This window comes from Abramis brama (genome assembly GCF_963993115.1).
Source record: "Abramis brama genome assembly, chromosome: 15".
NCBI classification, from domain to species: Eukaryota; Metazoa; Chordata; class Actinopteri; order Cypriniformes; family Leuciscidae; genus Abramis; species Abramis brama.
Window position 1 is genome coordinate 32,608,409 of NC_139977.1, and position 13,798 is coordinate 32,622,206.

The 13,798-nt window shown below is 36.0% G+C and overlaps 1 protein-coding gene across 1 annotated transcript in view; it reads left to right on the top strand.

The window, feature by feature from the left end:
* The window catches only part of LOC311097119 (uncharacterized protein), a 34,319-nt gene extending 20,830 nt beyond the window's left edge, over positions 1 to 13,489 (top strand). Inside the window, exon 7 of the mRNA XM_084136608.1 lies at positions 13,408 to 13,489. The gene's annotated coding sequence lies outside the window, so the exon portion shown is untranslated. The remainder of the gene's footprint in view (positions 1 to 13,407) is intronic.
* Positions 13,490 to 13,798: the final 309 nt, after the last annotated feature.

The following is a 13,798-nucleotide window of genomic DNA, read 5'->3' on the forward strand; positions in this document are numbered from 1 at the left end:
TGTCTTCTACGATAAAGTTGCAAACCTGACAGCCTCCTTCTCAAGTGTCGGACACTAATGTGGAAGTCGTCAATTACTGACAGACATAGAGCTATTTCATTTTGAGTGAGCCCGTTATCAAAGTAAAAGCGAATGCGATCATCCATGATGCTGCTTTATTCTGCTTTTGGTACTTATACTGTTCTTGCCTACACAGAAAAAAACAAGTCGTGATAACGAGAAAACAACTTTTGTTATGTCGAGATTATGAGAAAATATAAGTCGTGATAACGAGAAAACAACTTTTGTTATCTCGAGATCACGTGAAAATTAAGTCGTGATCATGAGAAAACAACTTTTGTTATCTCGAGATCACGAGAAAATTAAGTCGTGATCATGAGAAAACAACTTTTGTTATCTCGAGATCACGAGAAAATTAAGTCGTGATAACGAGAAAACAACTTTTGTTATCTCGAGATCACGAGAAAATTAAGTCGTGATAACGAGAAAACAACTTTTGTTATCTCGAGATCACGTGAAAATTAAGTCGTGATCACGAGACAACAACTTGTTATCTCGAGATCACGAGAAAATTAAGTCGTGATCACGAGACAACAACTTTTGTTATCTCGAGATCACGAGAAAATTAAGTCGTGATAACGAGACAACAACTTTTGTTATCTCGAGATCACGTGAAAATTAAGTCGTGATCACGAGACAACAACTTTTGTTATCTCGAGATCACGAGAAAATTAAGTCGTGATAACGAGAAAACAACTTTTGTTATCTCGAGATCACGAGAAAATTAAGTCGTGATAACGAGAAAACAACTTTTGTTATCTCGAGATCACGTGAAAATTAAGTCGTGATCACGAGACAACAACTTGTTATCTCGAGATCACGAGAAAATTAAGTCGTTATCACGAGAAAACAAGATAGAAAAAAATAACAATCCATGGCCTCTTAGGGCTTCCGTAGTTACCAGGGATATTGTTCATTTATTAGTTTACTAAATTTGTTATTAATTTGTGTTTGGCTTATTAGAGTTCATGTATAAATATCATTGCACTTCTTCAGCCAAATGTTTCAAACAGCCATTTCAGTGCAAACAAATGCAATGCTGTTTTATTTCCAATGCAGAGGTAACTAGAATGTTAAATAAACTATTTTCACAAAGTGTTTGCTTAAGCGTAGCGTTTTCTAAGAGTTCACTTTGTAGTCTGCTCCCTCAATCGTGTAGTTCAGTTTTCCATATTTATTGTGTGTGTGTCATTATGTCAGTATCAGTATTTGCTTTCTACCATGCACAAATAAAAATGTCACTGAACTTTTTTTGTGTAATTGTAACAATGAGAACTCAAACACACCGAACCAACAATTGCACCAACCAAACACACACAAAAACTGATTTTGCACGGGCCACATTGAAGCGGTGCTGTGGCCCTGTCTGAGGGTCATGATGGGGTTATTGTGTAGGTTTTTCTATCTCAGTTCAAATTAAGTGTTTTGTACTGTACCAAATTTAACTTGCTTTCCTCAAAGCGCTGACACAACACAGACTCACGGAAAATTTGTGAGTCAAGCACTGGAGCCAGGCCATTTGGCATCCAAACTTGCAGTGGTGTAGTCTAGTTTTTTGTAGTGAGTATACTGTAATATACCGCCTCATACTCACCCATCCCAGAGCGTCACCCCATAAGCACCACCACACTCACTAATGCATACAGTATGCATCGACATGAAATTGAGAGCATTATGAAGTATTAGGTGTTATCAACATGTCAATTTATTATAAGCAACACAAGACTTTAACAGCCAATGACATTTACAGCTGGGGAGACTGGACTGATTTTCTACTGTTTAGTGTTAATCACCATCTAATTTAGCCAGTTAAGAGCTACATTTAGCCTTAGATGTTATATGAATATGGTCCCTGAAGCACAGGTTTTATCAGCTGACAATTTGCAAAAAAAAAAATAAAAAAAAATAATGAAACATTATAGGCACAAATACAAATTTACCTTTAGAAATGGTGTTTAAAAAATAAGGAAAAAAAAGGTGTTATTGTTTTGGCAAGTTTACTGTTTAAATTATAACATGTATGAAAACTTGTGTGATATTCCCTTAAAATAACGTTTTAATAGATTTTATTATTATTATTATTATTTTAAAATTCATTTTACTGTGCAATTTCTTTCTAATTTCTTTGAGTTAGACCAAACTTTTATTTTGTTGGGTTGTAGACATTTGAGTTTCTGTGTGTTTTAATAAACTATTATTATTATTATTAGGCCTACTTGAAGTATACTCTACTGTGCAATAGTAATATATTTCTGTTATAATTTCTTCAAGTTATACCGAACTTTTATTTTGACAGGTTGTTTTGAAGACATTACAGTTTCTATGTGTAGGCTATATGAAACGAATGAATGATGATAGTTTTGTCAAATTAAATGGTGAAATTCTCGTGCATTGACTCTCATAGCAGCTCTGCGATGAAAGTGCACATGTTTATCCTATCCTACATCATGTCTCAATACAGTGAAACGCTGAAAACACCACGAGCGTGAGTCACGCGTGCTTCAGTGTGTGTGTGTGTGTGCGTAGTGGAGCACACATTGAGCGCTCATTCCCAGAGACGCGTAGAACAATTGCAGTCTCTTTTAACTTTAATATTCACAGACACTAGTCCATATCATATCCCTACTTTTGATTTATTAATTCAAAAATAGCCAAATTCCGTGATGACGCTTAGCAAGCTCCATTTGTGACTGGATTCCGCGATTCGGTGTCGCTTCGCAAACACTGACGGGGTGAATTTATGAATGAAAGTGTTAAAGTTCTGACATAAAACGAAGTTGTTAAGTATCCTCACGATTTTTTAAGTGGGTATACGGAAATCCTTGGCCTTTTCTAGTGGGTATACGGCGTATACCTGCGTATCACGTAGACTACACCACTGCAAACTTGTGATCATACGTTCATGACCACAAGTCGTCTGCAGATGAAATGTTTAGTAGATCATTGTTATATCTGTTAATGTTACTATTAATTTAAAGAATCTCACAGAAAATAATCATCTCACATATTCACATCATCTCTACCTGAACATTAAGGCTGTGATAGGACTTCCTATTAACATAATCTGCCTCATGTTCCCCTAGAGCAGTGGAGATTGGAGCAATAGACTGCATACATTGTAATGACTCTAGGGAATCCTATCATAAGATTAACAGAATAATAATTAAAAAAAAGAGTTAAAATAATTCTTAACATGTAATTATATTGTATAGTAAATTTGTGAAATTTGCTATTTGAAAAAAAAAAAATGTGTTAATGTGATGTCACCCTATCAATATATCTTAACGGCAATTTTATAAAAGCCCTCTTTTATGGACATGGTCGATAAATGTCCGGGGAACACTATTAATGAAACTATTCATGTACTGCTGCAGAGCGAGGACCACCTTGCGAATGGTTCGACAAACCGTGTTTTCCCCTAGCTTCTGTGCGTCACCCACCGTGCAAGAATGTACCACTTGCAAAAAAACGCAACGCAATATTTGCGGTACAGTAAGTGCATGAATTCGACGGTTTAAATTCTTTATGTGCGGCTCAAGAAGTTCGCAAAGATAAGACATTCCTTCTGCGGAAAATCTGTATCTTTCATACAAGTAACTATCAGGAAAGGCAAGGGGATTTTGTCTGGCTAAAAACTCTTTCTCTACGAAGTCCTCGTCAAACAATTAGCACTGAGATGTCCACCGGATTTGGAAGAAAAGGTGAAGTCATTGTAACAGACACTGGGAATAAGTTACGTCACCTATGTTTCTTTGCTCTCAGCTGATTGGTCAAACTTCAGTCTGAGATCTTGAATCCAGAACATAGCCTGCCCCGGAGCAGGTTAGCCGTGCAGCGCAAGATTCCATGGCGACGAACTCCGATTAAAGCCGAGCTACTTTCATAGTACCTAAAACCCAGGGTTGGCGGAAACTAAACTGAAACATACCTGGCTTCATGGTATAGGCCCCAGCAGTATCAGCAGCAGCAACAACAACAGCAGCAGCAAAGGCAGCAAACTCACTTAAGGACTTTAGTAAGAATTTACCAGAACAGGTATCACATTAATGTTACAAATCTTGTAAAGTATTAATTGCTGTATTTTTTTATGTTTGCTTTGTTTTTATTTTCATTGTATAAATGTAACTCTGTAAATTTAAAAATGTAAATTTGTAAATGTAATTTTTGTAAATCAGTTTTTGCCATGAAAATAGCCACAGATGCTGACATGGCATTAAATAAAACTATACTGTACTGTACGAAACATGGGCCACGTTGATTTTGTCCTACACAGTTTACTATAACAGCTGTTCTTTATTATTCTGTATAACAGAGAAGAAAAAGCCATCAGGTTGGGACAACTTAAGATACTTCAGTTTATAATCCCGTACTTATTAATAGGTGCACATAATTATTATTTTTTTTTTTTTTAACTTAAAATTTGTCTTTTCTGTTCTGTTTCTTTTTCAAAACTGCATCAATGCATTTGCTGCCGTATCGATACAGAATCATCCGTATTGATAAATTGCTGTATTGATATTTTGAGCACAGCCCTATTTAAAGCCTTGTTCCATGTTGCCCCCTTTTATACTTTGAGCACCTGCCCCTCCAGAGGTCTCTGCACAGCCCTGCTGCTAACATCACATCACAACCAGCCAGCCACCTCCATTTCTCATAACAAGCGCGGGTGAAGCTCCGGGTGTAGCGTTAGCTTCGTCCTCTGTCACTGGCCTGCTACTGGATTTGTAAATCTGGATGGTCCGGTCCGAGATCCTTTATCCTTTATCTCTCTTTTTTTCTCTTTTTTTTCAGCGAAAGTCTTGTGAAAGTTTTTTTTTGTAAATAAATTACAATTTGGATTAACTGCTGCCATTATTTCTACCAAAGTGGTCAGCCTAGCAAGGTTTTGACGGAGTCGCCCGCGCACTCGCAGTAGTGGCCAAGAGCGTAAAGTTGAATGACAGGTGGCGAGAACCAATCAGATTGGATAAAATAACATGTATCCAACTCACAAGCAGGTTACTGATAATCTGAAAATGTGAAAACATCTTGAGCTAGTGTTAATCACAGACCTTATTTCAAAAACTCTTTGTATTCTGGATTTTTCCTCCGTTTTTACAAGAATATGCCGTGCAATGACTGCTTTAAGACCCTGCTAAAGACTACTTTAACTGGGTTAAAAGCGGTGTTTACATCGACAATAACTCAGGGTTAAGCTCAGTGTGGAAAATACATTTTATCATATCAGGGTATGATTTATGTCTCAAATATAGACACGAGAAAAACAGAATTACAAAACGTTTTTATTCCTGACTAACACAAGGTATTGTTAGACACATTTCATCCCATTTTAAGGAGCCACGGATAACAGAGATGTTTGCACTGCAGTTGAACAACAGCGAAACAACCTAAAGTCTTCAGAGGTTTAGTGGAAGATTGTGCTTTCTGAAATTGAAAGAGAAAGACCAGGAAAAAGCCCTTCTCCAACTTCCACAGGCTGAAACGGATGATGACGGACAACTGGCCAAAGAGCATTTAGTGTTTTGCTTCCAAATTAAGGGCAATATGGACATTTTTCTTAAGTGTCTGGACAAAAGGAGTCTCAGAATGAGATTTTATTTATTTCAGTTTTTAAGTTAAATGCCTGTATCTCTGAATTGCAAACGATTCCTTTGTCTGTAATTTGCACATTCACATGTTTAATCAATGTCTGATTACAGCAATAAACCCTCATCAATATTCATTTATCTTTTCTCTGAACTGAATTGATAGTTTAACAGTGCTGGAAATATAGAGCTCATTTCTGATAATTACACCACTTTTACGAGTTTAAACACTTTTGAAGTGTTTGAACATAAATCTCATTGTATCATTATCCTTTTTTTAAATTTAGTTGATATTGTTATATTCAACTTTGTATTGAGCTTTAAACTATATGTTATATTATGAACTATGTGCAAACTAGTTTCAATTAATTGTCAAGATTGACGTTGTATTGAAATACAATATAGTCACAATCTATTATATTTTCTATTCTAACTGAGCTTATTTCTGTCATCGGTTTGCATTATGTATGCCTGTGGATTTAAATATGTACACAAAGGATATGTTATTATTCTTTTTTTAAATAGTTTTTTTTATTTCCATTTACCTCTTTTTCATTTAAACTTAAAATACATGATTTTTTTGTTGAAGTTTTTCATGAAGTTTGTTGTTTCTTATATTGTGTCCTGATGTCTCCAAAAAAAAAAAAAAAAAAAATTAATGGATTTGTTTCTTAACGACTATTTGAGCAAAACATTTGCACCTGGATAATTAAGAGTGATTGTAAGTGTGATGATCATCTGCTAAATGAGCAACAACGACCACAATTCACTCCTTCAGTCAGTGAAGCTCCCACAGCCGTTCATGAGAGTTTAAATGCTGGGAATATTCCCATCTTCCCACAGGAGAAGAAGAAACAAGCAGGAGGAATTACTCCAGGAGAAACTACGGACATACTATTGTAAAGATGGAGATTAAGGAAGAACCCTGCAGAATAAAAGATGAAGATACAGAGGAACAAATAGGTTGCTGTTTTCCTTCATTCTCTTTAATGACTGCCCTTACGAAAAAGAAGTTTATTCAAGTGTTCTATTAGTATACTTCTTTTAAACTAAAAATAAGAAAGTATACTTTCAGTCTACTTTTTATATACTTCTCAGAAATATACTTTATGTACTTCTCAGAAATATACTTCAAATTGCACTTAAGTATACTTGACTTATACTGACAGAAAAGTCTAAGTATATTTAGCCTATACTTGTTGATCGAGATATACTTAAAAGTATAATTAAGTATTCTAAGTATTCTTGGCTTGTACTTGTGTTTACTATTTTGATTGAGTAGCTTATTAAATACTTTTTTAAAAACATAATATTACACACCGTCTTATAAACTAACATGTTCAGCTTTACATAGTAACAAACTTTCGGGTGGAATAGCTTAATATAGAGTAAATAAAATAAGCATGGAAAATAAGTTTATTCAAGTGTTCTATTATACTTCTTTTCAACTAAAAAGAAGAAAGCATACTTTCAGTCTACATTTTATATACTTCTCAAAAATATACTTAATTACACTTAAGTGTACTTGACTTATACTGAGAGAAAAGTCCAAGTATAATCTTTTGATCGAGATATACTTAAAATTTTAATTATTCAAAGTATACTTGGCTTGTAGTTGTGTTAACTCTTTTGATTGAGTAGCCTATTAAATATACTTTTTTTACATCGTTTTTCATATACAGTTTTATGAAACTTTGTTTTAAAATATTGATTAAAATATTGATATAAAACAGATATGTTTCTAATTCTGCGTATCTAAATTTTTGTGTAGGCTAGTCCACTGGTAGTGTACATATTTACTTTAATTAAACTTTTCCCCACCATTGACTGAATTTTCCAGCTATCCATGTTTTCACTGTTATACGGTAGGGGGCGCTATGACACATCTTCTAGTACAGATTCTCCGGATCAAAACACAGGAGAAGAAGCTGAAAGTGATAGAAGATTGCTCACTCAAATGTAAAATAATGTGATATCAAACATTAAACAGCTTGTAAATCAAAACTGCTTAATGTTTCCAAATGAAATGAAGCGTAGGCCTGACCCATGAAGAGAAAACGACTGTGAAACTTTGGAGGTGTTGGACTCGATCTACTCCACCTGTGTTTTGATCATCGTTCTGGATCTGATCAAGGCGTAATCTTTGACAAAAATGTGATTTTCTCAACTATTTTGTTTAAAATGTTGCCTTTCTTTATGAAACTTACTGACATTCAAGTGTTGATAAAAAGGATGCATGAAGCTAATAAAATGTTTTTAAAATTAAAGTAGAGTTAAAGGTATTTTTCAAGTATAAAAAATAACATTTGAACATAGTAGTATAGGCCTACTGCAACTGCAAAAATTGTATATAAATGGTAAACTATAAGTATAATGTTAAGTTCACTTAAAGAAAACTTGTAGAATAAAACTACTGAACTAGTAGTTTACTGAGAGTACACTAAAAGAGTAAAAATAATATATAAATGGTAAACTATAAGTATGATGTTAAGTTCACTTAAAAAAAAAACTTGTAGTATAAAACTACTGAACTAGTAGTTTACTGAGAGTACATTAAAAGAAAACTTGTAGTATAAAACTACTAAACTAGTAGTTTACTGAGAGTATACTTCAAAGTTGCTACAAGTATTAAAATAGTAAACTACTAGTATACTCATAAGTTCACTTGCAGTACAAATGAGAATCATAATTATGAACTAGTTGTGCACTTAAAGTTTACTACTGTTGCACTTATAGTACACTTAAACATATACTTTTATATACTTCAAGTGGGCCAATTTAGTCCCAAGCGGTATTAAAATAGTACACTTACAAGTTTACTACTAGTACATATTGACATTAGTATACTTACTACATAAAGTATACTTAAAAATATACTTGAACATTACTCAAGTATACTTCATAAAATGAACTTGAAGTATACTTTTTTTTCGTAAGGGTGATGAGGAACATTTAGATGAAAACTGAAAAAAGGACTAGATATTTTGCTTAATTGTGACTCATATATTTATTTTTCTCATTTCTAATTCTTTACTTGAATTTAGAAAATTTGATATGTTGATTTTAGACCCGATGGAAGTGAATGAAGACAAACAACATCAGTTTCAAAAACCTCAGCATTTCAAAAATGAAGATGGAAACACAGTCATTTCAGGGACTCGTTTCACACAAACACAAGCTCAAAAATCTGGAGTCAAAGGATCTTTCACCTGCTCTCAGTGTGGAAAGAGTTTCAGTCATAAAGGAGACCTAAATCAGCACATGAGAATTCACACTGGAGAAAAACCATTCACTTGCTCTCAGTGTGGAAAGAGTTTCAGTCGTAAAAGTCATCTCAAAAGTCATCTCCTCTCTCACTCTGGAGTGAGATCATTCAGCTGTGATCAGTGTGAGAAAACATTTGTTTATTCATCAAGCTTAAGTGCACACCTTAAAGTTCATACTGGTGTGAAGCCTCACGTTTGTTCTTTTTGTGGAAAGAGTTTTTCACGACTGCAGACTTTACAAGAGCATGAGAGTATTCATACTGGTGTGAGAACTTATGTGTGCTCTGACTGTGGGAAGACCTTCACTACATCGGGCGACTTAAAAAAGCACCAGAGAGTTCATACTGGAGAGAAACCGTACAAGTGCTCTTCATGTGGGAAGAGTTTCACCCGATCATCTAATCTACGGTCTCATGAGAGAAACCATTGCCCGAAGTTGTCTCGTCTAAGTGAGCAAAGTTCACATTCACGTCCATGATTTACAAATATTGTACTTACAAATAATTTGACATTCAGATTGATTTAATAGAGTGATTACATCTAAGGGTTAAATTAGTAGTGAAGTGTGAATCTAGTGATAGTTTGATCAAGTGTTGCCCTTCTCTTTTCTCAACCGCTGTAACATGATTTATGATTCAACTTTACTGAACTTCATCAGCAACATTTCCCATTTTCAAAACAATATAGTTTGTGTAATATAAATCGTCTGGACTGTTTTACCTGATTGATTACAGGCATTCAGATAAATATGGTGGACACAGCAGAGCAAACAATGAGTGAATAACCTTGTCTAGGCTAATACAGTAGTCTTTGATTAGTCTAGGCTAATACAGTTTCTTTTACTCTTTGATGACTTTTCCTTTTTTTTATTTGTGAGGCATTACATTTAATTTGAATAGTTTGGTTAGTAGCCTACCTTGTTGGCATTCGGTGACTAGTAGCCTGTTGAGAACAATGCCTGAAATAAACCTCTACAAATAAATCTGTGCCCTAATAAAATGTACAGTATATAAGCTTGGCTGATGCAATTATTCACGGAATTATCAACTTTACGTGGGTTGTGTGTGGATGAATCCAATGTTTTGAGGAGAATGTGCGGCTGTCAGTCGCTGGGGATACTGGCATTCGGAATCACAGATTCTACTTTTTGGAAGTATGACCAACATAAGAAATTTCACCGGAAAATGTCGTCTGAACAAGTAAGTAACATCCACTGTTCTGACCAACTAAGGGAAAAAAAGCATTGCAGTAAATCGTGCTGATTAAATCTAACGATTGCTTATCATATCATGTCAAACCATGCAAATTATACTTTGACTACATTTAATGCCCTTCCGATATTATCCTTGCTTTCACATGGACCCGCCGGTTGCAGTCTCTTTTTTTCTGTAGCCACTCCGAAGTAGGGCTGCAACAACGAATCGATTAAATTGATTTAAATCGATTATTAAAAGAATCGATTACAAATTTCATTATCAATTCGTTGTGTCGCGCAACTATTGAGCCACTCAATAAGTCATGGAGATTTTTGAGTATAAATAAAAAAAAGTTGAGTTGAGCGCGGAGCGGAGCTATGAGGCGCCGGACTGGACAAAAGCGAAGCGAACTCCGCAAGCGACACTGCGCGAGAGAGACCGAGGCCCTGTCCCAATTGACACACTTCATGCACTTTCGGTCTTGTGGACTTACAATGGCTGCCGCATGCGCGTGTCCGTTAAGTCCGTGAGACCGTAGAGTGTCCCATTTGTCATTTTAGGCCTCAGAAGGGTGCTTGCGATAACCCCCTTTGCGGTCGATATGCGCCCTCGATGCGCACTTTTGCCGAGCCCGCACTGATCAAGGAGGTAATGTTTCAGAAAAAACTGAAGCTTCCCTGGGTGCCGCCATTGATTAGCAGACCATCACCTGCTGTTAGTATTCCATTGACTCCCATTCATTTTGGCGTTTTGGCATTTTGGCATTTTGGTCCCAACACTTTCCCGTCGTAAATATCCCTCTCCTGGTCGGTGGCGCTCTGTGGAGCCGGCCACTCAATGTTGAGGCGAGCGGCCGTTCGCTCACAAATAGGGTTGGGAATCGTAAGACATTTTCCAGTTCTGGTTCCGCCAAACTTCTCCGGTTCCGGTTCCCATTCAATACGGTAGAATATGCTTGAACACACACAGGGCCGGCGCTCCGCACACGCACATCACGCACTGCGCGTAGGGCACCAAGTGCTTGGGGGGGCACCAAAAAATCTGGGTCGTGAAAAATCATCACAATAGGCTACTAGTATAAATAACAAATAAAATATGTCTAAAGCATGTTAATATACAAAAGCAATACAACAGTAATATAGGCCTAGACCAAATTAGTCGAGAAAAAGGTGAATCTCCTGTGCCAGTCTCCCTCTGGTGCCCCCCTTCCCCACCTCCCAGTGGTCTGTTCGATTATGCCTCAATCAATGTCAAATTTGGCAGACACCAACCTCAGACATGGCCTCGAAAAGGCACCAAGAGTCGGGGGCGGAAAAAAGAAGAGACAGCGGGATGATGCTCGCGCGTTGCTTGCATGTAAGACAATGTTTTAAATAAAAATGTTCGTTTTGTAGCCCTTGCGTGTATGCATATCCAGGGGCGTCGCTAGTAGTGCAAAAGATCCGGGGCTTTAGCCCTGCATGTTGAGTCTTTTATTTTAACGGGGGTCCGGGGGTTTCTTCCCCGGGAAATTTTGAAACTTGGGGACTGTTAAAGATGCAGTTAGTTTGTTTGAGAAGGAAAGGAAGGCCAATCGTTGGGGTCCTCATCGTCATATTTGAATGACAAATAAAGCTAATTTTCCCCCTAGGTAGGCTATTACGTTACAGATGTGTGCATAGGCTATTAGTGCAGAACGTTCCCTATTGTAATTTCTTCGCTTCAATACAATGTCTATCTGCCTCTTGGTAAGGTGAACTTTAGAAAAACCCTGCAACTGAACGTGTACCGCCAAGCATTTGTGCTTAGGGCACCCAAATGGCTAGCGCCGGCCCTGAACACACATGTAAGATCCAGACAGGTGAAACATAATATTTCGATTTGAATGATTGATTCATAAAGACTTCACTTCATTACTGGATGAATCAGCGCTCTAGCAGTTAATAAACAGAACTGCATGCGTCTTGCGGAAGAACATTGTAACCGGAGCTACTTCTCTATGTTTATTTCTATGACGCGGGTGAGTCACTCAGGCACTGTGCTACTCCGCAGCGGTGCCGGTGTAAAGTAGTCCGAGTATAAACGCTTATTACAGGCTTACCGTAGTGATTCAGGATAAGACAAAAACACGGTTTGAAAAAAGGCATTCATGATGTACTCGCTCATTACATTTAGTAAATTCTGAAGCGAATTTTCGACTTTCAAAAGGTGATTTACTCTGTTTTGGTTACTAGACATCAGTGTTTATTCTCGAACTATAAACTTTTATTTCAGTACTTCTGTGATCATTTGAATATTTGTAACACCGAAATACTGATACTGAAATTGAAAGAGAAAGACCAGGGAAATGCCCTTCTTTAACTTCCACAGGCTGAAACAGATGATGACGGACAACTGGCCAAAGAGCATTTAGTGTTTACCTTCCAAATTAAGGAGGACATGGACATTTTTCTTAAGTGTCTGGACAAAAGGAGTCTCAGAATGAATTGCATGTTTATGGAGATTTGATTTATTTCAATTTTTAAGTTAAATGCCTGTATCTCTGAATTGCAAACGATTCCTTTGTCTGTAATTTGCACACATTCGCACGTTTAATCAATGTCTGATTACAGCAATAAACCCTCATCAATATTTATTTATCTTTTCTCTGAACTGAATTGATAGTTTAACAGTGCTGGAAATATAGAGCTCATTTCTGATAATTACACCACTTTTACAAGTTTTAACACTTTTAAAGTGTTTGAACATAAATCTCATTGTATCATTATCCTTTTTTTAAATTTAGTTGATATTGTTATATTAAACTTTGTATTGAACTTTAAACTATATGTTATATTATGAACTATGTGCAAACTAGTTTCAATTAATTGTCACGATTGACGTTGTATTGAAATACAATATAGTCACAATCTATTATATTTTCTGTTCTAACTGAGCTTATTTCTGTCATTGGTTTGCATTATGTATGCTTGTGGATTTAAATATGTATACATGTTATTATTATTTTTTTTATAGTTTTTTATTTCTATCTATCTCTTTTTCATTTAAACTTAAAAGACATGATTTTTTTGTTGAAGTTTTTCATGAAGTTTGTTGTTTCATATATTGTGTCCTGATGTCTCAAAAAAAAAAAATCATGGAATTGTTTCTAAATGACTATTTAAGCAAAACATTTGCACCTGAATAATTGAGAGTGATTGAAAGTGTGATGATCATCTGCTAAATGAGCAACAACGACCACAATTCACTCCTTCAGTCAGTGAAGCTCCCACAGCCGTTCATGAGAGTTAAAATGCTGGGAATATTCCCATCTTCCCACAGGAGAAGAAGAAGCAAGCAGGAGGAATTACTCCAGGAGAAACTACGGACATACTATTGTAAAGATGGAGATTAAGGAAGAACCCTGCAGAATAAAAGATGAAGATACAGAGGAACAAATAGGTTGGTGTTTTCCTTCATTCTCTTTAATGACTGATGAGGAACATTTAGAAGAAAACTGGAAAAAAAGGACTAAATGTTTTGCTTAATTGTGACTCACCTAGTATATTTATTGTTCTCATTTCTCATTCTTTATTTGAATTTTGAAAATTTGATATGTTGATTTTAGACCCGATGGAAGTGAATGAAGACAAACAACATCAGTTTCAAAAACCTCATTATTTCAAAAATGAAGATCGAAACACAGTCATTTCACTGACGTCAAAGTGTCTCA